The sequence below is a fragment of the Triticum dicoccoides genome, chromosome 2A (assembly GCF_002162155.2).
Source record: "Triticum dicoccoides isolate Atlit2015 ecotype Zavitan chromosome 2A, WEW_v2.0, whole genome shotgun sequence".
NCBI classification, from domain to species: Eukaryota; Viridiplantae; Streptophyta; class Magnoliopsida; order Poales; family Poaceae; genus Triticum; species Triticum dicoccoides.
Window position 1 is genome coordinate 50,620,720 of NC_041382.1, and position 5,705 is coordinate 50,626,424.

The following is a 5,705-nucleotide window of genomic DNA, read 5'->3' on the forward strand; positions in this document are numbered from 1 at the left end:
AGCAAGACGTATGCTTTATATCTCAGAATTCGCCTAGGTGACCTGCCGCCAACGGCTGTGGCGGTAGCCCGGGTCTCATTTCGGCGACGGAGTATGGATCAGGAGCCTACCGCCGTCGACCATGGCGGTAGCCCATTATAACCCACCTTCAACGTGTATGGCGGTAGAAAAAAAGTCAAATCCAAATTTATTTTCAAAGATGAGTCAAAATCGCGCTAAATTTTGAGGCCAAAACCGTCATTTTGGCCTTGGTTTAGAATCATAGGCAAAAAAATGATGGTGGAGCACGGGGAAGCATCGATGGAATGCAGCAGCGAGAATCAAACACCTGCCGAATCCCACTAGTACAAATCTAGTGGCGACAAGGAATCCCACACCCACACAGTGCCTGTCTGATCTGAGATGAAAAAGCAGAAATTCTCCCGAATAAAGCGCACTCCCCTCCACCTGCACGCTCGGCCCAACCTCTCTCCTCGTCCCCTAGCATCCGGGCTCGGAATATGACCCGTCATCCCCGACGCCGCGGTGCGGCCGTGCGGGCAGCGTCACCTGCTCTGCTCCACTCGGATATGGCTGACAATGGCGAAAATACAGTCCATGACGAGCGGGCATCGCATTCGCATCCCGTCGGCTTCTTCTGTGCGCGCAGGTGTGCACCGGTGATCGGATTCCAGTTCTCCGGTTCACCGTCGCCGCCTTGAGATCGCCGGGGAACGGCGCACCACGCGCCAATCAGAGACTCTCCTAGTACCACCTTCTCCCACCCCATGTCGCGCATCTTCTTGCTCCTGCTCCTGCACCTCCTCCTCCTCCTCATCTTACCACCCGCCACCTCCGCCACGCCGCCGTCGCCGACGGCCGTCCTCCTCTCCTTCCTCGCCTCCCTGCCCGAGGCCTCCCAACACCAGCTCGGCGGCCACCCAGCACTGCGCGTTCCGTGGCGTCACGTGCACCGCCGCGGGGGCCGTCGCCGCGCTGAACCTCTCCGGGCTGGGCCTGGCGGGCGCGCTGTCCGCGTCCGCGCCGCGCCTCTGCGCGCTCCCGACGGCCCTCTCCTCGCTCGACCTCAGCGGGAACGGCTTCGCCGGCCCCGTCCCGGCCGCGCTCGCCGCGTGTTCCGGCGTGGCCACCCTCCTCCTGGCACGCAACCGCCTCACGGGGCCCGTGCCTCCGGAGCTGCTCTCCTCGCGCCAGCTCCGGAAGGTCGACCTCGGCGGCAACGCGCTCGCCGGGGAGATCCCGGCTGTGCCTGCCGCCGGCGCCGGCGCATCCGTCCTCGAGCACCTTGACCTCAGCAACAACTCCCTCGCGGGCGCCATCCCGCCGGAGCTGCTGGCTTCTCTCCCGGGGATCCGGGTGCTGAACCTGAGCACCAACGGCCTCACCGGGCCGTTGCCCGAGTTCCCGGCCCGTTGCCGGCTCACCTACCTCGCCGTCGACAGCAACGGCGGCATCACCGGTGAGCTCCCCGGAAGCCTCGCCAACTGCGGCAACCTCACCGACATAATCCTATCCTACAACAAGATCGGCGGCACGGTGCCGGATTTCTTCGCGTCCCTGCCAAGGCTGCAGCAGCTGTTCCTCGACGACAACAGCTTCGTCGGGGAGCTGCCGGCGAGCATCGGCGAGCTCGCCGACCTGGAAAGCCTGGCGGTCACCAAAAACGGGATGACCGGACCTGTTCCGGAGGCAATCGGGAGATGCAAGTCCTTGACGATGCTGTATCTGAACGGCAACTGGTTCAACGGCTCGATCCCGCGGTTCGTCGGTAACCTGAGCCGGCTACAGAGGTTCTCCATGGCCGACAACGGCATGGCCGGAACAATCCCGCGAGAAATCGGGAAGTGCCGGGAGCTGGTGGAGCTCCAGCTGCAGAACAACAGCCTCTCCGGGACGATCCCGCCGGATTTCAGCGAGCTCGGCCGTCTGCGGAAGCTGGCCCTGTTCAAGAACACGCTCCATGGGACGGTGCCTCCGGCGCTGTGGCAAATGGCGGACATGGAGGAGCTGCAGCTCTACAACAACAGCCTGAGCGGAGAGGTTCCTGCCGGGATCACGCAGTCGAGGAAGCTCAGAGAGCTCATCCTGGCGTTCAACAACTTCACCGGCGAGGTCCCGGGAGCGCTGGGGCTGAACACGACCCATGGGCTCGTTCGTGTCGACCTGACCGGCAACCGCTTCCGCGGCGCGATCCCGGCCGGTCTCTGCACCGGCGGCCGGCTCGCCGTGCTTGTCGTCGGACACAACCAGTTCAGTGGGGGCATTCCCGGGGAGATAGCGAAATGTCAGTCTCTCTGGAGGGTCAGATTCAACGACAACAAGTTGAGTGGGAGCTTGCAAGATTTGGGCACGAACACCGGGTGGTCATTTGTGGACCTGAGTGGCAACCGGTTTGATGGGAGGATACCAAGTGTGCTCGGCTCATGGCGCAACCTCACCATGCTTGATCTGTCCGGCAACAACTTCGCCGGCCCGATACCGCACGAGCTCGGTGCTCTAAGCATGATCGGGACTCTGCGATTGTCATTGAACCGGCTCACCGGACCGATACCGCCAGAGCTTAAGAACTGCAAGAGGCTCTTCTATTTGGACCTTGGAGGTAACCATCTGAATAGAAGCATACCAGCAGAGGTTGCAACACTCGATAGCCTGCAACATCTTCTGCTCGGTGGCAACAAGCTCACAGGAACAATCCCCGACTCCTTCACTGCAACACAGGGCCTTCTTGAGCTGGACCTTGGTGGCAACTCTTTGGAAGGAACCATCCCTGTTAGCTTAGGCAACCTTCAGTACATCTCAAGAAATCTGGACCTTAGCAACAACAGACTAAGGGGCCAGATTCCAAGTAGCCTCGGCAACCTTCGGAGCTTGGAGGTGCTCGACTTGTCGGCAAACTCGTTATCCGGTCCGATTCCATCACAGCTTTCCAACATGATCTCACTCTCTGCGGTGAATGTTTCGTTCAATGAGCTCTCTGGCCAGCTCCCTGCTGGCAACTGGGCTAAGCTCGCCGACGAGTCCCCCGACGCTTTTCGCGGGAACGCTCAGTTGTGCACACATCCTGGCAATGCACCTTGCTCAAGAGACCAGTCTCGCATAACCCGAAGGAGGAACACACAAGTTATTGTGGCATTGTTACTGTCAACATTCACAGTCATGGTTGCAGCATTGTGTGCTATCCATTTCATTGTGAAGAGGTCGAAGCGCCTATCGGCGAAAAATGGCTCGGTGCGCAACCTCGACTCAACAGAGGAGCTGCCAGAGGATCTGACCTATGAAGACATCCTCCGGGCCACCGACAACTTGAGCGAGAAGTACGTCATCGGCAAAGGCCGGCACGGCACGGTATACAAGACGCAGTTTGCCGTCGGGAAGCAGTGGGCGGTCAAGACGGTTGATCTGTCACGGTGCGGATTCCCCATTGAGATGAAGATACTCAACACGGTGAGGCACCGGAACATCGTTAGGATGGCCGGGTACTGCATTCGAAGAAATGTTGGCATGATCCTCTACGAGTACATGCCGGAGGGGACTCTGTTCGAGCTGCTGCTTGAGAGGACGCCCCAGGTGGCTCTAGACTGGACGGCCAGGCATATCATCGCCCTCGGTGCCGCGGAAGGCCTCTCATATCTTCACCATGACTGTGTGCCCATGATTGTCCACAGGGATGTCAAGTCGAGTAATATTTTGATGGATGCTGAGTTGGTGCCGAAGATTACAGACTTTGGCATGGGGAAAATCGTCGGCGATGAGGATGCGGACGCGACGGTGTCGGTCGTCGTTGGCACCCTCGGCTACATTGCTCCAGGTAAATTTGACAAATATTCTGCATACACATTTGTTGACAATGAAGCATTTTATGTTTCTGTGAAATGTTTATGTAAAACTTCAGAGTTAACAACATGTGTTGCCATTTGTGTTCAGAGCAAGGCTACTCGACGAGGCTGACCGAGAAGAGCGATGTGTACAGCTACGGGGTGGTGCTCCTCGAGCTCCTGACCAGGAAGATGCCCGTTGATACCGCGTTCGGGGACGGCGTCGACATCGTGACCTGGATGAGGTCCAACCTGACGGTGCAGGCGGACTATGGGAGCATCATGAGCTGCCTGGACGAGGAGATCATGTACTGGCCTGAACATGAGCAGGCGAAGGCGCTGGACCTGTTGGATCTGGCCGTCTCGTGCACGCAGACGGCTTGCCAGTCCAGGCCGTCGATGCGGGAGGTGGTGAACATCTTGATGAGGATAGACGAGAGTATCATCATTTCAGAGCATCATCACAAGTGAGACAGTGAACCGTTGTAGCATTCCGTGGAGCTGCAAACCGGACCTAAGTGCAAGTACTCCCAATGGAGTGTGGTTTTGCTCTGTACTTCTGTTCACCACTGACCAGCAGAGAGGAGAAACCCGTGGTGGAGCGTCGTCGCCCTACGATGATTTACTGAGCTTTCTTTTGGTGGTGATTACGAGCACTGATGTTTGATAACTCGATCAATTATAATCATTGGCCTGATGGTACTGGTCGCAAGTTGGGACGAACATCGAAAGTGCCGTTCTAATCCTGAGCTCATGTGAGCTTGGGTGAACAGTAAAATAAAAAATTGTTTTTTATAAAAAAATCTGATTTTTGTGTGTGAAACACTGACAAATGCTTTGATAACTTGCAAAATTTCATCATAAAATGCGGCTCGTGAAAAATGTGGCAAAAAGCTAGAATAAACGCTCAAAATGCATTTAAAGAATAACATTTTGGAGCATTGAATTTGTTTTTTTTGCCATATTTTCCTCGAATGTTATATGGTGTTAAAATTTTGCAAGCTATCAAATCATTTGTCAATGGTTCACACAAAATAATTCACATTTTTTTTGATTTTATTGTTCACCCGAGCTCAGGATCAGAACAACCGTGCTTATGACTCTGTGAAAGGTGCCAGACATAGTGTCTGAGATCCTGCTTGTAACTCTTCGAACTGCTTGTCTTTCCTAGTCACCCTGAACATAATTTAGAATATGGGCCAGGCGAATTTTCAAAAAACAACCATATACGGCTGAATTGACTGACCGAAATTCTGATTTGCTCGATGTCCCTCACACAGCCCAACTCATGCATTTGCTCACAGACAATATGGTGCCCCAAAACACCGATTGGGCTCCATCGGAAAGAGAAAACACTAATTGGGCTGAAGCAGCTTACAGCCCACCAACCTGATAAAAACAAAACATCAAGAAGGCACATGCTCCCCTAAAAAACATCAAGAGGGCACATGTTGTCACCTCAAAGAATAAATGCATTGTATCACCCTTAAAGAAGAACAAAAATAAAATTAAAATAAAAAATTATCAAAATAATAAAGTTTTTGAAGAAAGAATGAATTAATGGCATTGGTATTACCATTAAGTAGAAAGAAAAATGATTAAAAAAAACATGCACACAACATGGATCTTGGTGATATAAACTTGCACCAAAAGCATATATAGTTGATATAAAAATTATAAATACGTCGGAGAGGTATCATGGCGTGAGGAGGCTTGGCGCGCACGGAGGACGTCAATGTGGCCTCGTACGGATCACCATGCGCGCCCATGGTGTGAGGTAGCGGTCATTGTGGGCATGGAACAATTTGGTGGATGGTTTTCCTTTAGCGGATAGTAATTATTGTTGGTTATCACGGTATTAATTAGTAGAGATACAGCGGTAGTACCTCC

At 54.2% G+C, this 5,705-nt stretch overlaps 1 pseudogene; it reads left to right on the forward strand.

Annotated features, from left to right (window-relative positions):
• The first annotated feature begins 480 nt into the window (after positions 1–480).
• LOC119353156 lies at positions 481–4,367 on the forward strand (annotated as a pseudogene).
• Positions 4,368–5,705: the final 1,338 nt, after the last annotated feature.